The sequence below is a fragment of the Caretta caretta genome, chromosome 4 (genome assembly GCF_965140235.1).
Source record: "Caretta caretta isolate rCarCar2 chromosome 4, rCarCar1.hap1, whole genome shotgun sequence".
Taxonomy (NCBI): Eukaryota; Metazoa; Chordata; order Testudines; family Cheloniidae; genus Caretta; species Caretta caretta.
Window position 1 is genome coordinate 27,295,451 of NC_134209.1, and position 12,489 is coordinate 27,307,939.

Here is a 12,489-nt window from a genome sequence, read left to right on the forward strand (position 1 = left end):
CTCCTGCGCACCGTGTAACACCTGATTGCGGTGGTCGGGAGGCGTGGGGAGGGAGCAGGAGGCACTGATTGGTGGTGCTGCTGGCGAGCAGGAGGCTCTGCAGGTCAGAGTGGGGGGAGATGATGGGAGGCTGCTGACATATTACCGTGGCTCTTTGGCAGTGTACATTGATAAATTCTGGCTCCTTCTGAGGCTCATGTTGGCCGCCCCTGACATAGCTGAAATTGCATAACTTAGATCGATTCCCCACAAGTGTAGACCAGGCTGTAGTCCACTACACCAGGCTCCTTCCCCTGCAACTGTCTCCAGACAATTCAGCCCCTTAATTCAGAATTTATGACCTAATAATCTACAGTTGCAGTGGGAAAATGTTTCCTTGAACAAATGAGAGAAAAAGGAAAAAATTGTTTTATTGTCCATAAAAGGAAAATAAATCACAGTAAATATAATCTTTTGGACATCCAATGGAATAAAAAAAGAAAAAGAAAAAGACACAAAGATAAATCAGCACAACTCAGTCCTTCAGAAGGCTTTGTATCCCATCTGCTGATCGGGGAAGCTGCTGACATTTCTCTTATCTGTGTGCCCTTTCCCCAGATATTTACATACTAAGGCAATGATATTCAACGCTTCCTCTCCCTCCATTCTGATCAGTATGTGGGCAGCCTCAGCATTTCTGTTGTTGCCTTTTTGTTTTGTTGAAAGGTCTGTTTACTGTCTCCTGCTCAGCCCTGCCAGGAGAAAGGAAGATAATTAGCTCACAGAATGCTGGGAGGCTGCCTCCCCCCACAGCAATCACCATATCAATCTGCAGATGTCACAGATGCGCAGTAATGACCATCAGCGAGTCAACAGAAGTCAGGGGAGAAATTAATAAGCAGGCAACACAGGGAATCACAGTTTGTTTGCTGTTTCTTTCTCCCCATGAACTAGAGTACCAACATTATGGGAAACAGTCAAACCAAATTTATAATCTTTAAAGCTACATCTGTTAATGTAAATTTTAATTAAGTTTCCTAAGAGCAGAAGAGAACCTACAGTAGGCACAAACACATTTGTGTAGGACAGGCAGATATAGTTACAGTGGATCAAAGGAGAATAAACGCAAGTGGTTGATTGGTGGTCTGCATATGCACTTGTGTCAGCTTCGGCTTACATTATTCATCCTTTCCCTACCTCCATAAAAATATTACAATTCTGCTTTCGTACATAAGGAAGCTATATGGTTATTGTTCCTTTAAAAGATTACAAGGGTTAAAGTACATAAAACAAGTGGCATGCCCCAGTTTGGGGCACAACATTGTTGCCAAATCTCACAATACAAATACATTGAGGAGTCAGTATTATGCAAATGGATGGATGTATCAAATAAGCTGCTAGTTCAATGCCTGAATGAATATCAAATTCCAAATTCACTACTGGCATAAGAAGCACAACGCAAGTGCAGTCAGTGAAGTTATGCCCACCTATACTGAATTGAATTTGGCCCCAAATCTTGGGGCCAGATTTAATCCCCAATGCCACCTACAATCAAGATGCAGAGGCATAAGCTACCTGCAACCCATGCTCTTCCAAGAGTTCAAAATCAGCCAGCACAATCTAAAAGTGGGCAGAGACAGAGAAAGGGTACCCAAGAGATGTACTGATTCTGTGCATCTCCCCAAAAAATTGTCTCCTATGGAGCCCCAGAGTTTAAATCTGCCCTCCCTACACTCCCCAGGAGTTGGTACAGCTATGCACCACCGTCTTCCCTCCTTACTGGAAAATATGCCAACATACTGCTTGAGATGTAAAATACTAAATACACAGGATGGTAACACAGCCAAGTTAACAGTTTTGCTGACCTTTAACTACTACATTTCCTAACTATGCAACTTTAACCCTGATTTTATACTTTGCATTACTCACTCTGATTTATATATGCAAACTGTCAGGGAATTCAAACTATTAGTCTCAAAGCATTGCATGAAGAAATTTAGCTGCAAGTCTCTTTGATACTAAGGGTTCAATTTACAAAGGGATTTGGCCCATTTATTTTGGTCTATCTGTAAACTTGCTAAAGAAGCAAATCCCCCCATTAATGTTCACCTTTATAGCAAGTCTGCCAAACAATTTTCTATAGTGAGCCAGGGTTACTCTTCATCAACACTATCTTCTGATAAAAGAACAAGGATCTCTAGGGAACAGTGATCGCTAACTCATGACCTACGTCAGCTGTTCCTGCATCGCACCCCAAAAGAGCATCAGGATACTCTGACTCCAATCATACTGCCGTCTATCATCATACCTACCCCTTGCCCTTTTAAAATCAGGCTGTCTGCAGCGTGAGTGTTGCCTTCACTGCCCAGAGGCACTTGGCACTTGGCAGAAGTCTCTTGCTGGTTGACAGCGCCCAGTGCCGAGTCACTGACCTTGGGAGTCTGTGCACAAGGCAAAACGGACAAGTTTTGGGCATAGCAATCTCTGTATTTACTAGTCCGTTTAAGCAGAACAGCAGGCAGGAGTGGAATCTGCAATTTGGTTGAGATACTCCTGGCAGGAGGGTGAAAGAGAAATAGATTTTCAAGTACATTTGATGCAATCTTGTTTGTTTTCTAAAAAGAATATACAAAGTCCTGTTTCCCTGAACACAAGAGGAACCAAACAGGAGCTAGTTTCCTTGCTCACTGCCCCAAGTCTCTTTTAGTCCATACCATACCATGCTTGTCCAGGCTGTATTTATAACTTCCCCCTGTCTGTTCCTGTCTGCTTATACTCCACACATACATACCCTTACCCAAAATACCCCCCAGCAAAGCCCTCTGCCCACATAGTTCTAATTCCTGGATGGAATTAGGGAGGGATAGCTCAGTGGTTTGAGCATTGGCCTGCTAAACTCAGGGTTGTGAGTTCAATCCTTGAGGGGATTGGGGATCTGGGGCAAAAATTGGGGATTGGTCCTGCTTTGAGCAAGGGGTTGGACTAGATGACCTCCTGAGGTCCCTTCCAACCCTGATATTCTATGACTCGGATAGGCCTTTGATCTGCGTGGAGGCTGCTATGAAGGAGCTTGACTGTGTCTTACAGCAGTCTTAAATGAAGGGCAGCAGTTACAGCCATCAGCTTCACTGACATTTTGCCCAACCCAAAAACATTAGAGATTTGCCACCGACTTCAGTGCGGCCAGGATTTCCCCCAGAAAGTGCACTGGTGAGCAAAACCACATGAGAGGACAAATTAAGATACTTTTACTAAAATTCAGGGGGCCAGTATGCTGGCTTCAGCTCTTATTCTATTGGAACTGGAAGACCCATCTCACTTCACAACAACATTAATCACAATCCCCCTTTAAAACAGATCCCATGCAGTGAAGAGCCAGAGACTCCAGAAATTTCAGTAGGGCCTATGACAGTTACCAAGCTAGTAATCTGGGAGGTTCACACATACTATGGGGAGGGATGGGATTTCTTGAGAAGTGAACTGACACTTCACTGGTGCGGTCAGAGGGGGCTTCTGCATAGTCAGAGGTATCTGCAGTGTGATTAAGTGCTATCTGCCTGAGCTTGCCATGCGTTGAAGCTCATGGCTGTGTCATATACAAGTAGCAGACATAGTAATTTTCCAGATAAATAACATCAAGACAGTTCAATTAAAGAGAACTTTTCCAGTGACATTTTTTAAACCACTTAGCCAACATCTATAATACATTTGAAATGATATTACTAAGCTGCAGTTCACTTATTAAATGGAATAGTGACCGCTAACCTAGAGAGAAACATTAATTTGATAGCTGCTTGCTGCATGTTTTCATGTAGAACACATACAGTCTTATGGGACTATAAATTTAAATAAATCTGCATTTTCGTATCTTTCACTTTACACAATCAGTTCCAACTGGATGCACTGGAACCGAGAGAAAAGGAGGCATGCACTGAAGAGGTTTGAATTGGAGGCTTTATCAAGGATTGATCAGGAAAGTCAACACACTAGAAAAGGAATATTTCCCTCAATACCTACTGGTGTATCTCAGGTTTATTTAAAGAGGAACAAGCTATAAAAACAAAATTAAAATGCTACTTAATATTCCGAGGTCTCAGCCACATAGGCAGCTGGTTTGATGTCTTATTGGATTATTTAATTTGTATACTGTGCTGGTGCAAAGAGGACATCTGGATCAGTAGCACCTTGTGCTAGGTGCCAAGGTACATTCAGTGTAAACCACCATCCTTTCCCCAAGGAGCTTACAATCTAAAAGACAAGATAAAAAAGGGTGGATGAGACAAGCAAGCTTGGGTGGGAGGCTGGGTGTATGGGGGTAACACACACAACAAGATATAAGCAATTCTTTTCTAATCAGGAGCCACCAGGAAATTGCCACATTCTTAACCATTGTCAGACCACAAGCTCCTGCAGGCATGAAGACAGAGGTGAGTTCTGAGAAGTGACTGGGAAGAGGATAAAGTCATGGCCTTATGGATTTTGACTGGAGTTCCCTCCTGCACCCCATGCCCAAGGGACAGCATGGGAGAGCACAAAGTGCTGGTGGAGGAGCAGAGTAGCATATAACTGTGGTTAGCATCACTGGCAGAGCATTAGAGACTCATTTAGGAAAGGAACGGTTTTGGCAAAGGTTGCATGGGCAACCTTCATTCCAGACTCTCTTAACTTTGCAAGCTTCATGTTCTTTTAATAGAGTGAGTGAATAAGTGTGTGTGTGTGTGTGTGTGTGTGTGTGTGTGTAGAATACTGTATCTACAAATGCGTCAAACCTCAAAGGGAATCTCAAAATGAGCCTATAAAATTTGTAGGTGCGTGCATTTGCGTCTGGGGAACGGGAGGAATTTCATTTGCACACAGAAATTCTCATCTGCATAGGTAAGGCTCATATGCTCACAAGGATATTGTTCTGGCGGATTTTTTGTATGCATTTAGAGCTCAATCAATGAGTCAGGTTGGCTGTTGGGTTGTCAGCCCAGGAGCAGTGAGTGAGAGAAAGAAATCTTCCACCCCAGGCCACATTGGAAACACTCAGCGGAGCTTATTTTAACCCAGTGAGTGCAGTCACCTTCATTTGCTCTCTGGCAGTCCTCAGTGATGGAAAAAAATGGAGGGGCCGCCTCCATCACTGCCACAGCATCACCTGACTTGTCTGTGCTCTATCAATCACCTCAGGGAAGTTAAATGCATAGCAGGCTACAAGGCACATAGCAGACTGGGACTCAGACTACCTTACCCTCCATGGTCCACCAAGACAACTAGCCTACATAAGGACGATGTATGTGACTAAGACCAGCTTCAAACTACTAGGTGGTGGGAGCACAGTTGTGGAATTCCTAAGGCCAAATCTCATGGTGCTCAGATCAAGGTTGTTTTAAAATTTTTAAAAAATCCTATACACTCAAGTCACCATACTCTGCCTGAGGGAAATGGGAAGTGGAAAAATACCTTTTCAATCTCGGCTTTTGTATCACTAATTTTGTGCACTGCTCAGATAGCATGGATTAGACAGACATCGCTAGGTGGCTTGCAGCTTTGGCCAAAATGCCCTCGGTTTTCCATCTGTTGGAACACAGTGGTGTGAGACCCGTCTGTGTGATGAAGCTAACTTTGAAAGACAGCACGGTATGTTATAAGTGGAGGCTATGACTACCTCCTCCAAAGCAGAGATTATTCCACTTTTTGATGCTAACCCTGCAGGGAGCGGAGACCAGAATCAAGCCCTTTGTTCTTGTGGTAAATTCCTATCAAGGAGAAATAATATTTCATTACTACTGACCAACAAATGCAGCCCAGATGGAAATGGAGCAACGAGTGTTGAGAACGTGAGGGTTTTTTAAATACAATTGGTTTCTCCTCTGAGTGGAAAAAGAAGGATTTTACGGACTTCACTGGAAGGAAGGCAAAAGCTTCTGCCTCACACTATTGTTCAGCTGGCAGATTTATTGTCTGGTCTGAAAGCACCAGAGAAAGAGTGTTACATGGTTTCCAAAGCTTGTTGACAAGCCTCTGTAACCAGATTTGATAACATGGAGTATTACAGTTCAAAGGTGTTGTGTGTGCCTATGCAGGAGCTTTTTGTTCCTATCATATGCAAACTACACAACGCTTCTGGCGCGGAGGTCACTAAATGATAAATGACAGGACAGCTGCTGTGTACCCAATCCTCTTCAGATTGTAGCGGCTACATTTTATTGTACGTACACAATGGTTGGGGAAAGTGTCCCACGGAAGAGGATCTGCTGCTCTGTTTGTCTAAGGAACTGGTATAGCAAGGGCAGGACCACTACCGGCTTCCTCTGACCACACTAGCTGGCCAATGTCCTACCCTGGAGGGGCCACCTCTGTGCTTGGAAGGGTAGTTTAGGGCTCAGTCATGAGCCCAGAGTGAGAGGGAAGCATGTAGTTGTGCTGCCCCAGGAGAATCCTAGGAGGGAGTGTGAAAGCGTCATAACTTCCCTCCTGGTTCTCTTGCTGCTCCACAACTGCACCAGATCTGTACCTAGGGCAGCATACGTTTCCCCAGCACAGCTATGCTGACCAGTGGAGCCAGGCTCTGCCACTGTTGCTCCTTCTCCCATCACTTGAGCAAGGCAGGGACTTGGTAGCTCTGGTGCCTTTTGCTGGTACCCATGCAGATAGCAAGCACAGGGGCGTAAACCATGCACAGCCATGCTAGCCAGGTCAAAACTGCATCCTCTTTCTCCATGTCCATTCAGGATTCTTTAGGCCATCTTTATATTTTGCTCTCTCTTTCTATCCTATGTCACCCCCAAAGCCTGCTGTAAAATATGTGCATTAACATATGCATTTAACTGCTCATCTTTGTGGGCTTTTATGTAACTAGGTTTATCTGCTTGACTTCTGTGGCCCATAACCTCCTCTTATTCTCAGCTTCCAAGTGTGAAGTGGCCTCATGGTCCTATAAATACTGGGATGTCTGTGTTAAAAACAAACTCCTGTCTTGCAAAGGATCAGCCCCTCCACATGACAGGCTGCAGATAAAGACAGGTGTGTCACTGGCATGGACTCCACATGCTATTTATCTCCTGCTTGCAGTCACTGAATGCTTGGCACAATGTCAGCCTTACTATGTTTATCAAGGTGTCTTTTAATTGGTTTGACTGTGTCAGTAATTGCGAAGGCGGATACAAGAGATGCAAATTGTCACGTTTACCAGTCCCAGCTATCACAGCAGTAACAAAAACAAGACCTATTTCTTCATCAGGGAACTGAGTTCATTGATATGTGTATCATTAGAAACAACATTTCTTGGAGCCATCAGACAATTATAAGGTTTCTAATTTATTTTTTTGTGGGTATTGCAGCCCCATAAGGGTTGCCACATCATGCACTAATCAGACTGGATTTGCCAGGGAACCAGTTAACTGGATTCATCTGCATTGTTTTACATAAACAGGGCAAGATATTGGAAAATTTTAAAGTCTAGAGCCATTCACTTATCTCAGTGCTCAGAGATTCGGCTTTAGTGCAGACTTTCATAGATAGTAAGGTCAGAAGGGACAATTATGATCATCTAGTCTGACCTCCTGCACAATGCAGGCCTCCAAATCTTACCCACGCACTCCTGCAATAAACCTCTCACCTGTGTCTGAGCTATTGAAATCCTCAAATCATAGTTTAAAGACTTCAAGGTGCAGAGAATCCTCCAGCAAGTGACCCAGGCCCCATGCTGCAGAGAAAGGCGAAAAACCCCCAGGGCCTCTTCCAATCTGCCCTGGAGGAAAATTCCTTCCCGATCCCAAATATGGCGATCAGCTGAACTCTGAGCATGTGGGCAAGATTCACCAGCCAGATACCCAGGAAAGAAATCTCTGTAGTAACTCGGATCCCAACCCATCTAACATTCCATCACAGGCCATTGGGCCTATTCACCATTGGGCCTATTTACTATGAATAATTAAAGATCAATTAATTGCCAAAATCATGTTATCCCATCATACCTTCTCCTCCATAAACTTATCGAGTTTAACTTGAAGCCAGATAGGTCTTTTGCCCCCACTACTTCCCTTAGAAGGCTGTTCCAGAACTTCACTCCTCTGATGGTTAGAAACCTTCATCTAATTTCAAGTCGAAACTTCCTGATGGCCAGTTTCTATCCATTTGTTCTTGTGTCCACATTGGTACTGAGCTTTAATAATTCCTCTCCCTCTCCAGTATTTATCCCTCTGATATATTTATAGAGAGCAATCATATCTCCCCTCAGCCTTCTTTTGGTTAGGCTAAACAAGCCAAACTCCTTGAGTCTCCTTTCATAAGACTGGTTTCATTCCTCAGATCATCCTACTAGCTTTAAAGATGGACTTTTCTGGAATAGCACAGAATCAGAAGCTCTTGTCAGCCACAAGGAAAAAAACTATTTTTAGGGGAATAAGTGTTTACTTTTTACAACAAAATTTCATTCCTGTAGATTTTTTGGTTTTAAATTAGTTCAACATTTACAGCAGCTTTTTTACAGTAAACAAAGCCTAAGTCAGAGTTGAAACTCTAATGAATTAAGACTCACTTAATAGCAACGGGGGGGAGAAGGTAATTAACAAGTAGAATACGCTGCCCAAAACAGCAGCAAAAGCTGCCACAGCGGGAAACTAGGGTGCTCAGGAGATTTGTAACGGACTAGAGAGCTTTCAACTTTCGCCTGCCAGCTGAAATCCAGCCCAGATAAGTTGTAACCAAGATTTGTGACCATATCCTGACTGTTTAATGGCATAAATGAAATAACACTGATGGTTTTAATCCAGTTCCCAAGACAGGCATCCCCAGCAAAAAACTGGTAGTCTCTGCAGAGAGGCCATGGGCTCAGTCGGCCAAGAAGAGTGAACTACCCTCTCAGACTGAAGAGGTGGTCTTTCCAAAACAAGGTGAAGCATGCTGGTGTTCAGTGCAGGGCAATTTACCCTGCTTCTGCGCCTCTCATGCCGTGTCTGTGGCTAAAGACGACTGTAGTATCTAGGGCTGTCACTCAAAAAAAAATCCAGAGAAAATGAAAGTGTTCCTAAAGAGTTAGAGTTACCACTAGAGAAATATCAGGGATCATATGCTTTTCAAGGCAGGGACCATGTCTTTGTATATGTTTGTACAGCACTTAGGACAATAGGACTCCAATCCTGGGTGCTACTTAGTGCTTAATTTGAAAGATGTGCCAAGGCTTAAGCAATTTTTTTTTTTTTACTTTCATAACTGATGCAGCAAACCCAGAGATGCCGGGTCTATGAACTGCTAAGCCTAGAGGTGACTGATGCTACTCTAGGATGTAAATAAAAGGTACCAAGTACTAGTTAAAAGAATGGAGAACCCTACGTGTTTGCAGGGCTCCCCTCCATTCACAAATGTTGCCATGGTAAGGGGCATGTAAAGGAGTAAATAGCACAAAACTCTTTCTAAGTTTTGTCCCTCTTTCAAAACTGCATTTTTAACAAATTCTAGAAGTGTTCCATTTCCTTTCCTTCTGTAAAAATTTGGCAGTATTCTTTCAGAATGTGCTTAGCTTTATTAGCTACATGAAAGTAGAAGATATAAAGGAGTATGATGGTATAACCAGTAATTAAATCAAATATTTTAGCATTATTGCAACAATAAAGCAATAAGTTTGGAGCGAAAGATAGTTACCTGATGGAAACAAACCATCTAACTCTAATGGGATAAATCACCATGATACCATAAAGGAGGAAACAAAGTAGGTGTGAAGAAAAGTATGTGTCACGGTATAAAAGAACCAAATAAATTGCAGTAGGTGATAAATCATCACCTAATAAATCTCACCTGCTTTTTAGCATTTTCAATTAAATAGAAAGAGGTCAAAAATGTAAATCAAATATCAGAATGAATTATGAATATGAATATTGTAAATCATTTAACTCACCACACTTTAGTACAGGGGTGGGCAAACTACAGCCCGGGGGCCGCTTCCTGCCCTTCAGACGTTTTAATCCAGCCCTTGAGCTCCGGCCGGGGAGTAGTATCCAGGGCTTGCCCTGCTCTGGCACTCCAGCCAGGGAGCCGGGTCAGGGCCTTGCCCTGCTCCGCACGTGCCGTGAAGCTGTGCAGCTCCCAGAAGCAGCGGCATGTCCCTCCTCCAGCTCCTACGCCAGGGCAGCCAGGGGGCTCTGCACGCTGCCACAGCCCCAAGCGCCGCCCCTGCAGCTCCCATTGGCCTGGAACCACAACAAATGGGAGCTACAGGGGCAGCACCTGCGGACAGGGCGGTGCACAGAGCCACCTCTGCATAGGAGCTGGAGAAGGACATGCCGCTGCTTTCAGGAGCTGCTTGAGGGAAGTGCCGCCCGGAGCTTGCACTCCTGACCCCCTCCTGTGCCCCAACCCCCTGCCCCAGCCCTGATCCCCCTCCCACCCTCTGAACCCCTCAGTCCCAGCCCAGAGCACCCTCCTCCACCCCAACCCCCCAGCCCCACCCCCCCAGCCAGACCCCCCCTTCCTGCACCCCAACCCAGAACCCTCTCCCATACCCCGAACTCCTCATTTTTGGCCCTACCCCAGAGCCTGCACCTCCTCCCGGAGCCCTCACCCTCACCCTCTCCCGCACCCCAACCCCAATTCTGTGAGCATTCATGGACCATCAGACAATTTCCATAACCAGATGTGGCCCAAGGGCCAAAAAGTTTGCCCACCCCTGCTTTAGTATGTTAAAAGAGTCTTAAAACTCCTCTCCCATAATAAAGCTTGAGACAACTTGTAGTTACATCTGGCCTGCTGGCTGTTTCCTTTAAAAAGTACAAGCAGTATGTCATCTGCTCCATCAGAGTGTTTTGTTATCTTGAATGGCAGACACAGGCAAACACAAGTTAAAGGACTATCACATAACAAAACTCAGAAATAGATCCTTCCCTTAGATACTCAGTGCATGTTACTTGTATCTATGGCTTTCAGCCAAAGTTTTCAAAGATAGATGCAAACGGATAGGTTTTCATAAGTGATTTAGGTACATGTGTTCACTGAAGTCAATGGGAATTGTGGTCCTAAACACTTTTGAAAATCCCATCCTTGGTCAACTAAACATGGATTTAGGAGCCTAAAGCCAGGCTCCTATTTTTGAAAATTTTGGCCTTCATCTGTATTTTGTAGATCATGCAGTGGCAGAGAAAGTGGCATGGATGAGATTTCTAATTGGTCTTTTCTCCTTTTTAGTTCATATGAGCCTGAAAGAAAATATTAAACACATGGTGACTGAGCACCAACGGGGGAGGGGCATGGCCCAATCCCTGCTAGCAGCTTTAATGGCTATGGACTTTGATTGGGTTTGGGAGTGGAGGGCAAGGACCAGCTTGTGGAAAGTGAGCAGCACTTCTGGCAGTCAGGATTATGGTCAGCAGTGGAGGGGTGGCAGAAAGAAGCTGATGACAATACAGCTACTTGGTGAAATTATCTAATTGTTGTTTAAAATTAGATTACAATTTTTAATCTTGTTTTTTTAAAGCCAAACAGAGGGGAATCCAGTATGCAACTAGAGACTAAACAAAAGAAACTAACGTAGACAGCCCAGAAATAGTGATATGATCAGCAGAACTTTCCACTACATCAATCATGAACACGTGCAGCAAGTAGTCACTGAAGCAAGTAAAGTGACCTTAAATGCCCCTCCACTGTGCCCTTGTTAGCTTCTCCTGATTGATGTCATGCAGAAGACATGATCCATCATTGTTCATAGGAGAAGTTCTTGGTTCTATCCTCTCTTGAAGGTTACTATAGGAGTACTATAATTTTAAAAAATTATAAAGTGTTAAAGTAAACTCAGGGGAAAGGTATGACTGTCACAGCGTACACCACTCCCTGCTGTCTGGCACCTCCTTCTCATCACTTTGGAGGATTAGCTCGAGTTCAAGGCCCTCCTTCCATGGTTGCTTTCCCCCCTCGACTCAATTTGCTGCTCTGCTCACTCTCAGATTTGTAGCTCTCTCCTCGTGGCTTGACCCTCCAGCCAGGTCACTTAAGTCCTCCCCTTCCAGTGAATCACAGTCTTTCCAGCCCCTGCTGTCTGGTTGGCATCTCCTACACTCTTAGCCACTACCCAGTGGCTGGTGGCAGAGGGGGACCTGCGCTCACCCACTGCTCTGGGTCCTGGCTAGGGCGACCAGATAGCAACTGTGAAAAAACAGGACAGGGGGTGGGGGGTAATAGGTGCCTATATAAGAAAAAGTCCCAAAAAACAGGACTGTCCGTATAAAAACGGGACATCTGGTCACCCTAGTCCTGGCCCAGGGACCCTGTGGATAGCAGCCTCCTACTGCACCTCTAATTTTTCTCACCACTGCTACGATCCCCTGGACCAATTCCCCATGGCCCCAGCACTTTTTTTGCCCTTATGTCAGGACACAGCTGCTCAGTCCCTATAGCCAGCCAGCAGCTCTCTCTTGCTCCCACATAGGATGACCAAACAGCAAGTGTGAAAAATTTGGACAGGAGGTGGGGGGTAATAAGTGCCTATACAAGAAAAAGCCCCAAAATTAGGGACTGTCCCTATAAAATTGGGACATC

General features: G+C 44.6%; 1 long non-coding RNA gene across 1 annotated transcript in view; it reads right to left on the reverse strand.

The window, feature by feature from the left end:
• Window positions 1–452: 452 nt before the first annotated feature.
• LOC142071836 (uncharacterized) overlaps window positions 453–12,489 on the reverse strand; it is an 85,687-nt gene continuing 73,650 nt past the window's right edge. Inside the window, exon 3 of the long non-coding RNA XR_012668021.1 lies at window positions 453–731. This is a non-coding gene — a long non-coding RNA (uncharacterized LOC142071836). The remainder of the gene's footprint in view (window positions 732–12,489) is intronic.